Consider the following 21,011-nt stretch of genomic DNA (forward strand, 5'->3'; position numbering starts at 1 on the left):
CTTTTAGACTGCGAACAATGGGAAATGAGTTCTTCACGTCACGTCTTCCTTTGCAGTCCTGGTTGTTATCCCGGCGACATGATTGCAGAATGTAATTATAATTATAATGCAATGATCACTAATTAGTCTGGACAGTCGTGTCTCTTTCACACCTCTCCTTTATTTCTGCCTGCATCCCACCAGCCAGTGATTGTGTTGCGCATGCGTGAATGGAGAGTCCTCTTTTACCAAGAAGAACATCTAAAATCAACATGAACGCATTACTGTCCACAGGAAAGCTGTAGACCTTTCCGATTAAAACCACACACGCATTTTCAGACCGGTTGCTGTAACACAGTAGGTGTGAAAAACAAACCTGGTCATGGTGACTGGCGCATTATGCGGTTCCATACAAATTGCTGCCAACACAGTAAGGAAAAGTGGGTGTTAGGATTCAATCATTTATTAAGGTTGGTAATGTGTACATGTAGAGCAGGCTGCTTCAAAACATCCGAGGAGAGAAATGGAAAGGTTGAAAGAAAGAGATTTGGCGACCAGCCAAGTTAGTGTGGAATGACAGGCTTAGGTGTAAGATCTTAATGACTCATAAGGGGGTCCCCGATGACCACAGTCATTACATCATGGGGGCTCTTTTTAGTTTGAGGACTGGTGGGAGAAGGCCGGGTGCAAAATATGGGGAGTTGGTGGCAGTCTACGATGTTCCGCGCCCTTCGAGGAGCCCTAAGTCACCGAGTAGTGAAAGAAGGTTCGGAGGAGAAGCAATGCTTTCAAGGACTTTTTAAAGCAGCAACATTTCTTTTGTGCTTTAGCTTCTCATTGACAGTGAGAAAATGAAGAGAATGGCAACCCAGTTGGTATAAAACATGAAAGAGCCGGGCACCCTGAAATAAAATGGTTCCTCTAGCTCTGCTTGGCGGAAGCACAGATTACACCTGTCTTTATTATTCTGTTATGTTACAAAATGGCGAACCACTTCTTTTCCAAAAACAGTTTTTTTTTCATGCAACACCATAAAGAAATCCATAGGTTCAAAGTTTCACAAATACGAAAATGAAAATTCATGATAGGCAAACAAATGCCTTATGTTCTTCAGGTTTCATTTAGACAATAATCTGCTCTCTTTTCATCTTTAACACATTAATTTGTGTCAAATGACACAGAATGTAATCAGCCTTATGTCTTCAGGCAGTCTGTGCTTCTCAGGAAAATTATTATTTGGGGGTATTTAAGGGAGCTCCTGCTGTAATGAGGGTCATTGGAAAGGCCTTCAGGGCAAACCATGCTCTCGCTGTTCGAGGGGTATCTGTATTGTTGGAAACACGCCATATTTGGTCCATGGCCTGCCCAGACATATAAATTCTCCATTCCGGGAGAATCAAAGGGTAATGGGACAGAGATGGAAGATCACAAGTTCTCATATCTTGGCGAAACCCCATGCAACCAACAAGGCACTATGTTGCCTCTGTCAAGAAACGGAAGAACACCCAGCATTTTGGGGTGCTAATGTTGGGTGCTCCTATGTGAATAGGAAGGGGCACTTTCAGGTACAGGCCTCGTGTATCCACCAGAAGGACTTAGACAAGCTGATATATGAACATAAGGCTTGTAGCCTAAAAGCAGGAAAGACACAGGGCCCTGCTGACACATCACCCGGTAGGCTCTGAAGGATGCGATCTGCTGAACACAGACCCAAGAAATGGGAGCAGGCCATCTTTCATGGACATCCCAGATGTATAGGAATGTTGAAGGGCTGGGGGCAGATTCCACTTGTCTTTCTGTGAGAGTTCATGGGAAATTCTGGTCACCACATTTTACTTAGTCTTCTAGGCGGGAGAACACCCCAGGAAAGAAGCCCTTGCTGGAGTCACTAAAAGTGGGGCAACTCCTGAAAAGCGACCCCTGTAAGCAGCTTGTGGGAAAACTGAAGAAGTGGAGTGGCTGGTTGAGGGGCAACATGGTGCAGGAGCGGAGTGTTTTCTGTGAACAAGGGGCAGGGACCACAGTGGAGTCATTCTTTTAACAAACGTTTTTTTCCATAGGTCATGGTGTCATTCACCCCAAGTGGGTTGGCAATAGACCACCTTGATTTGATTTTGAGCATTTATACCGCGCTCCGGCCAGACTTAACCGTATAAAGGTGCTGATGATAACAGACCACTGTAACATAGGCAAGGCCGACCCATGTACATGAACCCCCCCCCATGAACTGGCCTAGCCCTATTTAAACAGTAAGGTGTTCAGCGCCTTCCGGAACTGAAACGATGACTGGCAGCCCCTGATCTTCAAGGGTAGCTCATCCCAGGGTTTAGGTCCGAAAACCACAACTCTCCTCTGACCTCTGGAAACACACGCTGTGCGAGGAACGCTCAGCAATAACTGCTCCCCTGAACACAACAACCTTGACATTTTAGAGCTGAGGTACTCTGGGGCCAACCCGTTTAGACACTTCAAGATCAGGCTCGCCACTTTAAAAATGATCTGGTGTTCCACCGCCAGCCAGTGCAGAGTTCTGCGTAGGGGGGCGACGTGATCTCTTCTCCCAAGCTGGCCTACCAATCAGACCACAGCATTTTGGGCCTTCTGCAGCCTACACAATTGTTTGCCTGGGATGCCCATCAACAGACTGTTAAAATAATCCAAATGGGTGTTTGTCATGGCCCCCAGGACAGCCGTATGGTTGTCCGCAGGTATGAATGGCAGCACACTCTCCAGCATCCGCAGGGAATAGTAAACTGCCTGGACCTTAGCCCCCACCTGGACTTCCCTTCCCAAATTCTCCTGTCACACACAGCCCAGCCCCTTCATTTTTGTGGCATATTGTAACTCCTCTCAGAGGATACATGAGATGAGGGATTCCTTGGCGGTCAGGACCCGCTGCCTGGGTCTGAACAAGAGAAGCTCAATTCTCGCTGCATTGAGCTGCCACTGATTGTTGGCCATCCATTTGTTAATATCTTCTAGGTATTGGTTGACTTTAGAAAAAGCATCCTCCATCTTATCGATCTTAATATACATTTGAGTGTCCTCGGCATACAAAGAAGATCTCTGTGGAACTCTGCAACTCAATGCAATAGGCTTGGGGGTGTGGCCCCCAAATTTCACCCGCTGGAGTCTATTTGCCAGAAAAGACCAAAACCATTTGGTGGCCTGTTCAGAAACCTTACCAACCCTCTTAAGCGATCTAACATGACACCATGGTCAACTGTGTCGAAGACAGCGGATAGGTCCAACATCAAAAAGAGTGTGAGCCCGCCCCCATCTGTGACCTCCAGTAACTCATCATGCACTGCCAACAGAGCTGTTTCGGTCCCATGCTTCAGACAGAATCCTGATTGGAATCCGTCCAACAACGCCTCCTTCTCCGCAAAGGTTTGGAGTTGGGGATGTAACGGGTTTGGCTGGCCATGGTAGACCAGCAGCTGGCTGGTAGTTTTATAAAAAGGCCGGATCTAAATTGGGTTTCTTCAATAGGAGAGCATCTTTTAGTTTGCAGGGACCAGGCCTGTGCCAGTCATTTATTCACAAAGGTGGTCATAAAGGGAGCAATGTTTTGGGCTAACCGCCTAGCAGTACAGGCGAGCAGCGTAAACTCAAGATTATTGGTTGGCTTTAGGTTCGACAAGAGGGATTGTATTAGATCCTCGGTCACTGATTGAAACTCAAACCACTCCCACTAGTCTCGTGGCCTACGGATACTAATACATCTGGCTAGGGATCCGGTGGCCCATCCTCTCCCACACTTTCCACGAGGCTATTCTGTATTCTATATTCTTTAAGATTGTAGACATTGGCCTGTGCCTGAGACGAATCAAGAGATGCTGCAACGCAATTTGGCTTGCAAAATTTGGAGACCACCGCCAAAACGTCTCTTGGCCGGTTGCTAGCCCTGCCAATCTCATTATGAAGAAAGTCCCTTTTAGCCCCAAAGATGGCTTGCTTGGAATTCTTCTGGCAAGCCTCAGCGCCATAAAACCAGTAAAGTGATGATGGGTGCATTATAAACTCTTTTCACTATACCATAACATAACATTCTAAGTTAGTAGCCACAGGCCACTAATGATGTACAATGGTCCCGTGATCTAGGAGCAGAGATGAAGGAACACACAGAAAGACACTAGTGGACAGGAAGGGTTGTAGATAATTTGAAAGGAAAGTCAGTGAGCTTTAGAAACAAAATAGTCATATTCGATAGGAGAGCATAATTGTCAAGAAAGTGATCAAGAGGAATGGTGCCGGACATTTGCAGAGAATGTGGAAAACACTTTGAGAGGTAGTTAGAGCAGAGTATTGGTGAGACGAAGGAAGAGGGCAAACTAGGTTTTCATATCCCCGCAGGGAGAACATATATTGCAAATGGGGAGGAAGGGGAGCAGTAAAATTAAAATTGCAAGGAGGAGGGAGGAGAGAGGAATAAAAAGGGACCGCATGGGTTGCATCTTAGAGACAAACATCAGAAAGAGAAGTAACGTGAGATGCACGAAAGGGCAATTGTAGCAGCAGGACAAAATGGGAACACATCTGGCTATAGAATAGTAGAAACAACCAGATGATGAAAACCAAAGACATGGCAAGAGCCCTAATAAAAGGGAATGTGTGTGGGTGGGTGGGGCTCAGCGAGGAGAGCGCAAACAGTCCTTTAACACGGTAGACCAGACACTTAGACACTGTATGGCATGCAATGCTCCAAAACGTGGAGAAAACGCTGTCAAGAAGCTCTAGTATTTTTGATTTGAGGTTGAGCTAAAACTCTTGATGAATTCTGGGGAGGGGAGTTTTGCGAAATCTCCAACAGCTTCCTTTTAGTTATTAATCAGGAAGGTTATTAAGACATCTGAGTGGGGATATCCAGCAATATTGTATTTGATTCATACAGTGGGCTACGCTTTAGTCAGTAGGAGCTTGAGAAGAAGGCTTGAAACCAATGTAACGGTATGGAAGTCACTCGAGAAAGAGGAATAGCAAACCTGGGAAGAAACAAGAAGCAGGAAAGATAATGGGTAAAGCAGGGCAAATCGAAGCAGGAGGTAGCTCATAGGGAAGGCAAGCTTAGGAGAGGTCTGAGATCACTTTTAGGGAGGGTCTACAGTGTGTGAGATCATTTTAGTTTCTCATGTAGCTCGGTAGAGTGTTGCAGTATCAGACCAAAAACGGAGAAGCTTCTGTCGTGCTAACTGTTGTAGCTTGGTGAAGTGACACTGGGCATCATCACAAGTTGGGCAGTATCCCGGCGGTATTACCACTGGGATACCTCCCAATGCTAATGGCGCTGCCGCTATTCAGTCCAGCGCAATTTACGCCATATCACTAGTTGTGACCATAGGACCCAATGGTGTTGGTGAGCGCTATTACTGCCAGCGGTAATTGCGCCAGAGGTAATGGCACCAAAAACAGTCCATAAATTGTCATTTTTACCTCCAGCAAAAAGTTTGTTACCGCTGAATGTGTCGATTGAAGAGGTTGGATTTCAGAAGGTGAGACAGTAGCAAACAACTTTACTTTGAGGGTGTTTTGAGGATGTGCTTTTGAGACTATTAAAAATGAGGCGCACATCTTAGAAATGAATCCTGACTGAAGTGGGTGCCATTGTAGGCTTCTGCAATAAGCGTACCCAGGTTGATGACTTTTTTTTAATGACAAAATAATTGACCGATAGAATGCAGGTAATGCCAATTAACAGGAAAAATGATCCCTAAATATACTGATAGCATTGCAAATGGAATCCGGTGGCTATGGTTCATGGTATGGTCTGTACGTTGTGTTGTATGAAGCAGACTCCGGCATTGATGTGATTGTGTGGCACTGATGAATGTCTCAAGTGATTGCTCATATGCCGGACTGTGATAAGGATGTCATGATAGAAGTCTGAAGGCTAGGTGGGGTGAGTGGTCTTGGGATGACAGCCGGGTGCCTCTGGGCCCGCCCCATCCCCTACCTGCCAGGGTTCCTGTGGGGATGTGGGTGTGTCTGTCTGGGCCTCCTGATCAGGCAGGGCATTGGCAATATGGACACGCTGGCCTTTAGGAAAAATGTTATGGTATGAAATTGTCAGACCATAACATGTCCCCACAACAATAGATGTGATCATCTTTTGCAGCTGGAAAGCATGACCGCTCCCCTCCAATCCTTCCACCCACCTCAGAACGGCGGTGTGGTAGGGTAGAACATCAGATTTCCACGCTACTTTCCCCCAGAGCTCAGAATCAGGCCTCTGTCGTGTTTGAGTGTTGGGGATCGTCCAGCCAGCATGATGTCTTGGTGTGTAGCTGGTCTAGGGCTGAACTTCTAATCCATGATGCAGCCATCCTTATCTTCCCACGCCTGTCGTGTATCGGCATTGCACATATCGACTCTGTGCAAACAGCGATGCTCAGGGTTGAACATTAAACCCCAGCACAGATGTTACTATTTTGATAGTAAGCAACACAATCTGAAGTGTACCTGCACGTAAAACGAGGTACTGAGGTCAATCTATATATATCTCGGTAAATATTTACGCACGTCACCCTTTTCTTTAAACAAAAAAAGTGCTGATCACGTGTTAGTTGCAAATCACATGATCTTTCACCTGCGCCCTGCTGGTTTGACACAGGCTTGAAACTTGTCGATGAGAAAGACTTGTAAGTTGCCTGAAAATAAAAGACTCCAAAAGAGGTTTACTTTGAGATTCAATTACTTTGATGGCAAGACAGATTGGAAAGACAACTGTGGGATATAACTAAAGCCTCCTGTTTTATGGAATTTCATTTTGCACTTTCTGTTGGTATTCATCTATTTTTATTTTTTGTCCATTTTTCTGCGTCCAATTTTTTATTTTTTATTTAAATCAGTTTAATTGAAGCTGGTATTTTTCCACATTTAGTTCTAAAAATATTGCTATTTATTGAACACAACAAACCTACAGTAAAGAAATTGAGCTCGGTTCTTGCACATCAAATCGTACTGTATTTTCGCTTTTAAAAAAAATGGCTGCTTCAGTGATTGCTGCTAACCCGCGACTCTTCATGGCAGAAACGTATGCAGCTTCAAGTGGCCTATGACTTCATTGCTTTCTACGTCACAAGCTGCCCGTGCAAAATGGCTGCTCTGCCAGCTGTGACTGACAGTGCAGGGATCCTTTTTTCTGTTTTATTTTTCTATATTGTTTCAACTTTTAATGCCGCTGTAATTACCAAACATTAGCGTTTAACAGAAGATGCAACTGTTCCGAGTAACAGGGTCTCTCCAACAGTTCGTTCATCACTGATTGAGGGGTCTGCTTCACCCTTACTACTAAAGCGCGGCTTCCTATAAAGAGTCTGTGTGAAAGACACAGGAATTGTTGACTGTGCCGCTCGCTGGGCGTCTGCTGATGGCCCTGCCAAGGGCTGGTTTACAATAGTTCTTTCAACATTTTTTGAGGGACTTAGCCCTCCCAAGCCCAAGGTTGGTGCTTCCCCTGCCCTTAGCCTTCCTCCAAATAAATTAGTGCAGGGAAGTGGCTCACGGCACCCATACATTTCCCACCAGTGATGTGATTTACAGCGATAAGACCATATATGCCAGTTGACAGCTATGATCTTGGAATGGATTTTACAAAAGTTACCCCCCCCCCCCAGTTAGAGGTGCTGTTTTTGCAAATATTTAAATGGGGTACATTGCCCATGCTATCGAAATATGTTAGTTAATACAGCCATTAGCTATATAATAATAATAATATATAATAATATATCTCCCCACGACCTTGGCACCTTCGTTGTCATAAATCTGAACTGAACTCGAGCTAAAAGCCTGCACTGATAACTAAAAGTAATTGTACTGCTCTAATCTGTAATAACCAATTAGGCGATAAGGAGACTGGCCCTTCCCTGTTGCTATCTGTCACTCTTCTTTTAGGAAGTAGTAGAACTAGCACAGCTTAATTTGCCAAGGGCACTTTATCTTGTTTTCCACTTCCATTTGCCAATGGTATCACCTTTGCTGTGGCAGCGGACCTTGCCCGGTCCCGTGATAACTGTCTGACTACATCTGCAAATATTTAACTTCACACTACGTACTTTGCCAGGGTAACAACAGCAAGCATTTCTGCTTGGGTTTGGTAAATACCGCTGGCAGCATTATGCACCCAACTACATGCCCAGGGTAGCCTGGCATGTCCGGGAATTGTCATTCAAGGCAAGCTAACTGGCATCACAGGGCTCCCGGAGCCATGTGTGGCCATTTAGCCAGCCCTAGATATGCCCTATCTCAGACTCCAGGGCATAAGTATGGCTATAATATTTTTTTGGGCATTTGTAACAGACTCATGCAGAGCTATTAGTTGCTTCGAGGTGTGGCAGGAGGACTGGAAAGGATGTCTTAGGGGGTGAGGGCAGACTGGCGAGGGAGAGAAATCGGATGCATTACAGTTTGAGTCGGGTAATGTCACAGGATGCGAGAGACGTAAAATGTGTGCTTTTACATTATATCTGAAACTAGATTCATTTTCTTCATCTCAGAGATGGATGAAGAGCAGGGCATTCAAGAGGACTGGATCCACCACTACAAATCTATAACCTGCATGCCTTATTTTCTAATAGGGGTACGGCTGGTTTTCTTGATGTTGTATTTCTCTTGACACAAGCTTGACCCCACATGAAAAGGACTTTATACATCATGCCAACATGCACTTCTCATCACTCGGTATATAGGCCATGTAGGGTCCTATAGGAGTGCATTTCAGCCCCTCCACCCCTATTCTATAGATAATGTGTTTCTAGGGCTTGCTCTAGATGATGCACTCAGTGATCAACGAGAACCACTTAAATGTTCACTGTTCTCTTATTATCACTGGGGAAGTCAAAGTCAAGATAATGAAAGAAGCATTGTACCTGCAGAAAACAAAAACACTGTATCCCGCCACACAGAACGCTTGTACTATGGAACTCATTGAAATGTATTGGTAAAGAATACAATCTCTTTGCTGTCTTGGAATACAAGAGGTTATCGCTCTCTCCTTATCCGCGAGGCATGCCAAGCAATTTCTAATTGTGATATTTTTGCCCTCCAGGAAACCTGTGTTCGTGGTAATATACAACTGGATGGTTACAGTGAATTGACTAAGCCTGCCATTTACTCTGGGGTAGGGTGGCCCACTGGAGGTCTGTGCATTGGCGTTTCTAATAAACTGAGCGTTAGCGAATTCTGTAAATATGGCAGTTCCCCTTTTGTCCTCAGTGGAGTTATATCAGGGTTGGGTTTACTTGGCTATTGCCTTCTAATCAATGTGTATTCCCCCCTGGAGATATGCGGGTGAAATCCATTTCACAACTTGTTAGGGCAGTCATGGATGGACGGACTGAGGAGTTTCCCAAATGATTGTAATGGGGGACTTCAACTCATATTGTAATATGGCTAAAACAGTATTGGAGGAGTGGGGTGAAGCTTGTGAACCATATGATTTGCTTTGCCCTATGGAGGGAAAGGAGTCGCCGCCATGGCATTGTGTGATGGCGCGTTGCCTGAGCGCATCTCACAGCTTTCCCACCTCGGACTAGTTAATCCCTCTGCCATGAGTACCATAATAACAGCCTGCTGTGGACCACAATGTCAGTGTCCTCAGATCTTTTGGCAGCAATGGTGGCACTCCTGCTTCCTATGTTCAGTTCACCATGGCTGCAGAACCCCACTTTGCATAGAGCCTATATCAGGCCCAGCCAGGCCTTAGGCACCCCACGGGAGAGTCACCCAGTATAGCAGCCATTGCCAGCCCCTGCTTGTAGCCCTCACTCACCATGTTATTGTTGTTATTGTTATTTTGCATTTATATAGCGCCTTATATACCATTGGTATGGTCTGAAGGCGCTGGTAGGTTGAACGCCCTTGGGAACCGAGGTTCTGGTCAGTGGAGAGATTAGAGAGGGTCAAAGGTGCGTGTGCGCACCAGGTATGTGTGCAGCTGGTGCGGCATTTTTGTGGTAGCTGCTTCCTAGCGATAGGTGTGGTGGTTGAGGAATCAGGAGTATGTGTTCGGTCTGGCGGGAGTTATCCAGTCCGATTGAGGCAGCGTTAGACCTGACGAGAACGCTTGGCTGGGGGTGGGAAACCAGCAATGTTTATTTAGAGTGATGGGGAGTGAGTGGTGGATGTTGATATGAGAACAGTTATACCGAATGGTGTCATAGTATCTCTGTGTTCTACTTGAGTGGTGGTGTAAGGAGAGAGTAAGCGTGGGGTGTGAAATGAAGTATGTCCCAAAATTTGTTTTCAAACGTCCCTACAGAGCAATGCATTATCTGCTGTCACCAGTGGAGATGACCAGTCCAATTGTGCAACAGGTGTCAACATTTAATTGGATCCCAATCAAGGTTACCATGGGCTAGCCTTATCAACAATGTAGGTGGCATCAACAAGCACAATATACAATAACACTGTACATTATGAATACTCCTAATATATCAACAAGGTGTGTGTGGTATCCAGTGATTTTACCTAATACAATACAGAAAATGCTTTTTTAACGAAAACATGAACAGCTAAGTTCCATAGGTTCCTTCGAGGAAGATATAACTTCCTTCATAGCTGAAAAATCTAAACCTCGATCACAGAATATTATTCTAGGTGACTTTAACTTGGGATACAATGATCCCCACGACACGCCAGCATCTTCCCTTGCTAATGCACTTTGCGAACACAACTACATTCAACTTAACACCTTACCTACACATCAGAAAGGCAGAACCTTAGACTGGCTCGCTGCCCACAACTGTAATATTATCTGCAAGGACCCCCAACCACTTATATGGACTGACCACTTCCTACTTTCTTTTGACATTAGTACTAATAACCCACTCCACACACAGCGCCCACCTGCACCAGCATGTCTGACGAGAAATAAGCGGAACATCACCGCTGAAGCCCTCATCCCACTGGTTCTACCCACCCTAAACATGATCCCCAATACATCAGACCTCAACTTACTAGTAGACACCTACAATAACGCCATGACCAAAGCTATCGACCTTGTTGCCCCTCTAAAACTACGCAAAGGTAAACCCAAAGCACATCTTAACTCCTGGTACACACCAGAACTTAAAATACTAAGAAATCATAAGTCCAAATTGGAAACCCTTTGGAAAATGAATCCATCAGAGGAACACAAAATCAATCTCACAAATGCATCCTCCCTTTATAAAAAAGAAATAATTCGCACTAAAAAGGAAGCCTACAATATAAGAATAAGTAATGCCAGCTCCAGCACCAAAGAATTATTCACCATCCTGAAGGAGTTAGAAAACCCCAATCCACCCACGGATACGTCCGTGAAGGACCAAGTCTGGTGCACTAGTATCCAAGATGCCCTTGCGTACAAAATCACTGGCCTACAAGCAAAAATCGAAAATAAAAGACTACAACTTTCCAATAGCAGCCTCACCCCCAGAACCCCCTATTCCCAGCCTACCCACCACCCCTAACACTAACCATGGCTTCACCTTCAAAAAAGTAACCGCACTAGAAGTGCAAAAAATTATAACGTCCCTCAAACCATCTAACTGCAAAGGGGACAGTTGCCCCGCACCGATCATAAAAGATGCAGCAAGAGACCTCACCCCCTTCGTTTCTAAGCTCATAAACGTGTCATTCTCCACTAATTCGGTACCCAACAATCTGAAACAGTCATGGGTCCTCCCGCTACTAAAAAAACAGACCCTGCACCCAACCATCCCCACAAATTACAGGCCTATCACAACCGTACCCTTCTTGTTAAAAATCCTTGACAGAGTTGCTTATTTGCAAATTCAGCATTACCTAGAGTCCAACCAATTACTCGGACTGCATCAGTCTGGCTTCCGGCCTCAACATGGAACAGAAACTGCCCTTGTTGATCTTAAAAGTCAGATTGACGAAATTAAAGATAAGGGCAAGGCTGCCATCCTACTGCCGTTAGATCTCTCAGCAGCCTTCGACTTGGTCGACCATAAAATACTCTGCAACCACCTCTCCTCTGCCACCCACTTTCCCCCCTCTGCTGTCACGTGGATACAGTCCTTCCTGGCCCATAGAACCATGGGTGGCAGCAGCAGACCCTATCCCTATCACTTATGGTGTCCCACAAGGCTCGTGTGTTTCACCCACCCTATACAATATCTTTACAAAGCCCCTCTTTGATAAACTGGATCGTCTGGGTGTCACCTACACAAACTATGCGGATGACACCCAGATACTCCTCACCATCTCAGGCAATTACAATACTGATGTAGCCAGGATCAATGAAATCTTCTCCGTCATTCAGGCATGGATGGCAACACACGGTCTCTGCCTGAATGATGAGAAGACTGAACTGCTCATTGTTGGCTCACCGAACAACTTACAAAAACTAAGTCCCAACTACTCCAACATCATAATTGATGGTAACACCATCCCGGTCGCCAAAAACGTGAAAACACTTGGCTTCTATCTTGATGCCAATATTAACCTCACTAAGCAAGTCAACTCGACCGATTCTGCCACTGCCTATACTGGAAAACTAATCAGAGCCTTTAGACCATTTCTTTCCCCTAGTAGTTGCCTCACGCTAGCCAGAGCTCTTATACAATCTAAGTTAGAGTACTGCAACAGCCTCTACCTAGGTGCCAACCAAGCGATAATTAGTAAACTCCAAGTCCTTCAAAATAATGCGCTACGGGCAGCGCTAAACATTCCAAAGCGTGAGCACATCTCTGCCACTAGAACCACATGCAAATGGCTCACCATCCAACATAAAATGGATCTAAAAACACTCTGCCTCACTTATAAAGCTCTCAACCATCTAGCCACCCCCTACCTGACTAGCAAATTCACCATGAATCTTCCATCAGAACCACAAGATCTTCCAATACCTTATGTCTCACAGTACCTAGATGTACCTCTAAAAGAGCCGGAGGCTTGAGCTTCACTGTCCTCGCCTCCCAACTCTGGAACGCCCTGCCACTGAATATTAAGTCATCCAAATCCTTCCAGTCGTTCAGGAAACTTGCCATTGGATGGCTTCTGACAAAAAGTCAACCTTGAAGTTAGACTCGGCTATATACTGTACTTATTGCACATGCCTCATTTATGTCATTATTGGTTGCTATCACCTCCTTTGCCTGTATATCTTGTATATAACTGTTGTTCCTTGTATATAACTGTTGTCAATCTGTTCTAGTGCCACTGCTTATTACCATGTACTGTGCCTTGTAACTTGTACTAAGCGCCCTTTTACTCCCGGGTCCGGAGCGCTATAGAAATAAAATAAACAAACAAACAAAAATACTGAAATTTGATAAAAATGTATGTGGGAGTGGGGTAGGATCGGGTGGGGTAGAATTAAGCTTATAGAAAACCCCCCAAAAAAAGAAAAAACATTTTGGTATTTTATTCGTTGTTTTGCGTTTGGTAAAAAAACATTCTCTGTAATGGAATTCATTAAAATCACATAGATCAGGGGTGTGTCTGTGTATGGCTTGAGCCAGGGGTTACATAAGCACTGTAGAATAACTAAACATTTCAATTTTCAGTCCTTGGTTGGTGCTGGCTATAGACCAACATTAGAAATTTGCTTTGAAGAAGACCGCTGAGAGAAGACCATTATTTTCGGACACAGTTCCAACTGTTTCTCATGCTTCATACAACCAGAGAACTGTGTAAACGACTGGCACTTGGCATGGAGCTGCGCAATATCTATTCCAAAATGCTCCGAGTTTTCCAAGTCATGTAGGAGATGTTCAGCTATCCTTTTAGAACAAAAGTTCCAAAACTCGTAGCCCTGGATTTACGAATGGAAAAGTAAATCTACAAATATCAGGTTTAAAAACCAGTTTCGCAGAACGTTTTAGAATTTTGTGTCATGTATTTGGGATTAATAATGAATTGATTGCATTATGAATTGTATACTTTTTGCATACATTGACACGTATATAATCGTGTTTTAACATCTCTGAAGATTAACTATCAAATATTACTCTTATCGAAAATTGTGTGCATTTGAAATGCTTATGTTTATATCGACTAATTATGAAATGTTTAATTTATAAATGTATATAGATTTGCATACAGTTTACTTTAAAAAACAAAATTAAAAGAAAATTTAAAATAATGGCTTGAAATGGTGCATTTTACGAGACACTTTTGTGAAAAAATGTGTCAAAGACATTAAGTTTACAGTTTTCTAGGCTAACAAATGAAAAAAAAACAATAGATGCAGGGTCACCAAGTAAAAACAAAGAGGTGATGGCTGGAAGGTTTAGACTGAATCTTAACCTCTGGCATTGCTCTGGGCAAACCTCTGGACCATCGTTCTTCGCCTGCCAATCCATTACAGAAGGGGAAAGGCCATATGCAAATCAGACTTGGTCGCACCCCAAAAGGGGCAGTCCAGCCCAAAATGCTAGGTCACATCCCTTCTGCACAAGACCACAAGCATCCCCAAACATGTTTTGGCCTTGTTGGGCCTCGTCAGTGAGGAGTAGCTTGGATCTCTAGGCCCACCTTGCACAGGACCCACGTCTGGGCATACCCATCCCACTCGGGGTGACAAAGAAAACACGGAGAGGTGATGACTGGAAGGTTTAGATTTAATCTTAACCACTGTCAGTGCTCTGGGCAACCCTCCAGACCATCGTTCTTCACCTGCCAAGCCCCTACAGAAGGGGAAAGACCATATGCAAATCAGGCTTAGTAGACAGGAGCATTTTACAACACATTCCATGATGTCTTTGCCTGCAATATATGCCAGAATTGTCACTGTGAAACACACTTCATTATGTGTATGACCACAACATTTGCCAGTTTTCTGCCAGTGGAAAAGGCATTCCCATCCATACTGGCTATGACAGCATTGCTGCTGGAAAGGTGCATGCATATTGGCTCTGCTCAATAATGGCTGTATTGCCACTGTAACAACACTCATGTTGCCTGTGCTTGATAATGCCAGCATTGCAACAGTAAGAGCAAACTCAAGCTGGCTGCACTCATTAATAGTGCTTGTGTAGCTGTAAGAAGACAGTCATTTGTTTGTGCCCAAAAACAACAGTATTGCCATTGTAAGAAGGCATTGTCATGCTGGTTGTGACAATATGGGCCAGTATTGCCACTGTAAGAATTCATATGTTGGCTAAGCCTAATAATTGCAAGATTGCCACTGTAATTAAATACACATGGTGGCTTTGCCCAATTATTCCAGTATTGCCACAGTAAACTGCCTTTAGTTGCCATGCCCAATAATGCCTCTATTTCCACTGTAAGAACACCCTTATGTTACTATGCCCAATAATGCTTCTATTGCCACTGTCATAAGATGCTTTCATGTTTCTTGCAGCCAGCATCCAAGTGAACATAGGAGTGGCATCAGAAATGTTTGCTGGCACCTCTGTTCGTCTACTCCACCCCCACACAATCTTGACCACCCCCACAATAACTGCCGCCTTCCCAGGCCCACCAACACACACATACACGCACAACCGCTCACTTGCACGCATGCACACTTGCAGATGCATATAAACGCACCCACACACAAACACAGTTTTTTTATTTTTACTTACATGCCTGTCTGGCACATCAGGACACGTGCTGCTCTCCAGAGTGTCATGTCCAGTGCACTAGTAGGAAGCAGGGGATGGTATCGATCACCCCACTCATTGAGTCCACTTTCCTACCCAGCTTAAGCGCCAGTATTTCACCAACTTTCTCAAGCATTAATGTGGGGATAAGCTGGAGTGCCCCAAAGGTCAAAATGCCCTGCAGTACTGCAGCCAGCCTACTCACTGGGCGAAACAAGGTGGGGGAAACAAAGTCCCAGGTTTCCCCACCACACTGGATGGCCCAGGAGTGCTCGCTCTGCTGTTCCCTGCACCTGAGGAAGGACTCTGGTTTCATAATGGGAGGCAGAAAACTGCCTTGTTGCCCATTATGGATGAGCAGTCGCTGCAGATTTAGAGCCCAGCCAAGAAGACCCTTTCTGTTCACATCATCACCCTTGTTTTTCTACTATCAGCATCCCATGTTGGATACTTAAGAATAAATCTCGTTATACTGCATCTATTTTGTGTACAAATCTCAAGCAAATTTATTTATTTATTTTATTTATTTGCATTTGTAAAGCGCACTGTAGCCCTCAGGCATTGAGGCGCTATGAGAAGGCTTAGGGAGGCTTGATTCAGGGTTGCAGGAATGCGGCCGCAGCAGAGACTTGAAAACAGAGAATAGTTACGGTTAACAAAGGACATTTTCATGACAGTTAGGCAAGAAGGCAGTACATTGTCAAAATCATGTTACAGTATGCATAGCAAAGGTTGTTTTAAACAAAGAGTCTAGTTTTGATGGCCTTCCTGAAGGTTGCATGGGAGTCAATTCCCATGATGGAAGGGGGAAGGGAGTTCCACAACGTGGCTGCCATGTTGGGGAAGCCTGGACCGCCCGCTTTCACTCTGCGGGTAGAAGGTACAAGGATTCTGTTGGTATAGACCGCTCTGGTGGGTCTAATAGGAGTGTGCAAGCTGATTCTTTGAGCTAGGTAAGGTGGAGCATGAGCGTGCAGGCACTTGTGCGCCAGGGCGAGTGTTTTGAAAGTAATTCTCTCCTTGACGGGGAGCCAGTCGACCTTCCACCTGGCCTCGGAGATGTGGTCACGTCTTGAGATGCCGGTTGCGGCCCGGAGGGCATTATTCTGAGATAGTTGTAGTTTGGCCAAGTTTTTTTGGGAGGTGCCTACTAGGAAGGCATTGCAGTAGTCCAACCTTGACCCAATTATTGCCCTAGCTATGGTGAGGCAGTTTGGTTGGAAAGGTAAGGTCTGGCTGCATTGAGGAGTTTAGAGTGGTACGCTGCAGAGGATGCAATTGCATTGACCTGTCTGTTCATGGATAGTCTTGATGACTTTGGAAACAGCGATAGGGATGTTATCAACTGTGAAGGATTGGTATTGTTCATCTAGTTTCCTCAAGGTGGAGGGGGCCCCAATCAGCAGGAGTTCAGTTTTCTCGCTGTTGTGGCAAAGCCAGTTTTTGGCCATCCATGATTGGATTGTGGAGTAAATGGCATTGAGGGTTTTGAGGTCAGATATATAGTCACCAGAGAGGGGGATCAGCACCTGGGTGTCATCAGCATAATTAGTGTATGAGATGCCCAGAGCGTCAAGAATTTTGAATAGTGGTCTCGTGAATAGATTATAGAGTGTGGGAGCTATGCACGATCCCTGTGGGACCCCACACTTGATGAGGATGGGGTTGACGCATGAGGATTCTGAGAAAAACTTCCTGCAGGAAGGAGGTTATCCAGGCACAGGCCCTCGGGGAGACGTTGGCTGCGGTAGAGAGGTGATGGAAAAGGGTCTTGTGATCCACCAAATCAAAGGCAGCGGAGAGGTCGAGGAGTAGGAGCTGTGCAGGTGCGCCCACGTCTCTAAGGTCGTCCATTTGATTTTTTAGCAATATAGCACCGAAACACAAAAACAAGCTTTCTGCACAGTTTCTAACAAGCAAGCCATAGCTTGGGCAATGTAGTGTTCCTTCCAATGTCCTTCTCTCAGCGTTAGATATTCGGGAATCATACCAAAATGTCACCCCCACAATTACGACGGCCGAAAATGGCGATTTTTAAAAAAAAAATTTAGACTCCCCCTAACACCACATATATATGTGGGGGGGGGTATAGAATATAATATTAATATGGGGGAGCTGTAGGGGTTCTGCCCCTGCATATATATGTGGTGTAAAGGGGTTAAAAAAAAAGTAGGCATTTTCGGCCGTCTCATTTGTGAGGGTCACAATAATCATATAGATCCGATATTCGCATTAGAATAGACCTACATTACGACAATTAACTTAAATGAGTTGGAACAGAGCGTCAGGGCGAGCAGATTTGATATGAGTGAATTATGTCCCGGGAGGATAGCTCAGCAGCAACGTGTTCGTTTTGGAAGCAAGACAACATGAAGCAACACAGGTTCGATCCCCGGTTCGCGATTAGAAACGTCTGGGTATTTAAACGCGTTATAAATATGCATCTAAGACAAAAAACAATTACGCAACTTAAAAACAAACAATTCCCGTAACTGCGCCTCGTGAGTGAGTGCTTCAAAAATGCAAAAAAATACAAATTAAAAAAGATTAATCAGCATTTTATACGGCCATGATTAAATTGGATTCCATTACTGATAGCTCTGACAGTCCCTGGTTGTGATAGGTGGACTCAAATTACTGTAGAAAGAAGAACCGCTAGGGTGACTTGCAGAATAGAAAGTGGGGCTTCAGATATCCGATGGACTCTATCCTGCCTCTAGAGTGCCTTTTCTTATACTGTCCCTTTTTGAGCAACCCTTTAGAGGGTGAATGGAGATCCTTGGTGGGCCTGTAGGGGATGGCTATGTTAAAAAGGTAGATGGGCCCCACACCCGTTATCTTGAAGGTAATCCTAGAATCCACTGTGAGACCTTTGTGATGGGAGTAATGCTTTCCACTTTGTGTGAGTCCGCGGTCATTCAGGCAGCTCAGTTTTGTATCAGTTGGCTACATCTGCTCGGGTACTTGGGGTGGGGGGAATCCCACATTGTTTCTATTACAGCAGTCCAAGCGGGGGAGGTTCAAAGCCCTGACCAAGACTGATTTATGCATAAGATCAATTTAAGGGGAGAAGATTCTTCAATGGGTAGAAATGCTGCTTGGCCTTTTTGGTTACTGTTTTATCTGGTTGGAACAATGAGGCAGTGGAGTCAATGAAACATGATACCTAGTTTGCAGGCCCGGACAGACGGGTAAGACGCAGAGCCAATAGATCGAAGCCAGGGCCACGTGAGTTTTGAGAATAGGGGTAAGCCAAATAAGATCACTTTGGTTTTGTCACCATTCAGACCGAGGCTGTGTTCTGCCATCCATATCTGTTTTCTCGTGATGTACTCGGTGATGGAAGTCTAGTTTAGGTGCATTATAATCCAGACGTCAGTGGAGTAAAGCTGGAGTGGTACATTGAGTAGGTCAAGAAGGCTTGCCATGGGTCGCATTTAGGCATCGAAGAGCAATGGAGAGATGGATGAGCCTTCCTTTACCCTATAAGGCAAAGACCAGTGTTTGATTCGAAATGACCCATGGATATCCGATACAGTCAGTCCTGGAGTAATTACTCAAACCAGTATAGGACTATCCCTCCTAAACCCATAACATGTTGAAGAGGGAGAATTAATATGTTGTGCTCTACCATGTCCTAGACGGAAGATAAATCAAAAAATGTTGAGGCCCCCTGGGATGGTTGTGGTTCAAGCAGGACAGGAGTTTCTCCTTCATCCACACTAGACTTGTTTACATGTACCTGACCGTCGTGTAAGAGGTGGTCCTCCTACTGTATTGTTGTACCCAAGTAAAACCTCCTAAGAGAATGGTAGTGATCGGATGATAGTTGGGATAGTGTTGTGTGGTCTGCATGTTCCTTGTTTAGAATGAGGATTATCACTGTTTCCTTTAGCGGACAGGCTAAAGCCCAGCTGCAGAGGGAGGCATTACAAAGTGTTGAGAGTGATGGGGCCAGGGAGATTGTGTTCCTTCGTGACGGGTGCTGGATCACAGCTAATATACGCCAGCTTGTAATGAGGCCCTTAATCTTCCTCGTCACTATCATTGGATGGACTCACTTTCCCAGTCTTGTGCCCAAATCTGTGTTCACCTATCGTTTGCATGTGTATAAAACGCATGATTTTAGGGAAAGGTTTGGCACTCCTCATACTCCCAGAAGGGGGAGAGGTTGGACGGGTGTTTGCAATCTTCAGATCTCCTGATGCTTTATACAACAAATTCCATCAGTCCTAGGCAGCTTGGTCAATGATGAGGGATCATGGGATTAGTAGTCCAAAACATCTGGAAAACCACAGGTTGCAGACCCCTGCATAATGGTATAATTTCTATGAATGATTTTTAGATGTCAAAGATGGTCGCCTGTTTCCCAGGTAGGATCCATCCTCTTCAATAAAGCTGGTTAATGCTGCTCAAGGATGGTACGCTGCATTATGAAGCGTACTGTTAAGTAATCTGGACATTACCTGAGCTAAATCATGCTTTAAGGTGTGACGAATTGGGTGCTAAATAATTTCAATGAGGAGACTGTCTTCTGAAGATCGGGCTGTGTCCTGAACTCTCTGAGACAACAGTGCATACGCTTTTGTTGTGCTTTGCTCTTGCGACTAGACCAAACACATAAGCAAGCGGGACTGAGTAGGCTTGCATTAATGTCAATATTTATTTGTTAGTTAACAAGATGGAGTTTGAGTGCTCTGTGTTGTCCTTGCTCTTTCACCAGATGTCTCGCTCTCACCTACACCTCCTCCACTGTACCCCTTTCCTGACTTTGAAGTGTCTCCCACTTCCTTCTCCCCCACGTTGGCTATTGATGTTGATATTTTATTTATATCGCGCTCGTACACAAGTGTTTCAGAGCGCGAGCCAGAAAGCGATAAGCCACTACAACATGTTTTGTGACATTTGCACCTAATCACTACTTGCATTTGTGAAGCGGTTTATATGGTTGCGTGCAGACTGCTGATTGTGTTGTCACTTGTAGGCATTACTTGATCGGGGACCATATGCATACAAGCCATAAGGAACCTGGAACATGACACTGCTGCTGCCACCTTACAGATCCTGATGCTTGCAAAAGTCAGGATAAACCTCAGGTCACCGAACGGTAAGGCACAGTGTGTTGATAGAATAGTAAAGGATCTTTGCTCACTACACCAACTTCACCATAAGTCTGTGTTTACGCGTGTTTCACATAAAAGACCATGAACAAATGTCTAGGCACATTGACACACACATTTGTATGTTGATGCTTATAATGTATTCCGTGTTCTTGTTGTGATTCTTTTTCCTGGTGCTACTGTTTTGTTTGTAATGAACAATGTTTTGTTTGTCATAATATTCATCTTTTTTGTGCGTTAATCTAACACAGTAAGGCTGATCTAGTTCTCAGATAGCATTTTGCGTTAGTAACCTCCCTCTACAGAAAGGAGACTGTAGAACGGAGGTCACCAGACCAAGAGTTCCTAAGGTCTCTTT

The 21,011-nt window shown here is 44.7% G+C and overlaps 1 protein-coding gene across 4 annotated transcripts in view; it reads left to right on the forward strand.

The window, feature by feature from the left end:
- The window catches only part of TMPRSS2 (transmembrane serine protease 2), a 499,201-nt gene that overhangs the window by 106,655 nt on the left and 371,535 nt on the right, over window positions 1-21,011 (forward strand). For 3 of the 4 annotated variants that reach the window (XM_069636039.1, XM_069636041.1, XM_069636038.1), the window contains exon 2: window positions 20,518-20,640. The exons of the other annotated variant lie outside the window; for it this stretch is intronic. The gene's annotated coding sequence lies outside the window, so the exon portion shown is untranslated. The remainder of the gene's footprint in view (window positions 1-20,517; window positions 20,641-21,011) is intronic. 4 annotated transcript variants of the gene reach the window in all.

Source organism: Ambystoma mexicanum, chromosome 7p, assembly GCF_040938575.1.
Source record: "Ambystoma mexicanum isolate Mex_15411 chromosome 7p, UKY_AmexF1_1, whole genome shotgun sequence".
Classification (NCBI taxonomy): Eukaryota; Metazoa; Chordata; class Amphibia; order Caudata; family Ambystomatidae; genus Ambystoma; species Ambystoma mexicanum.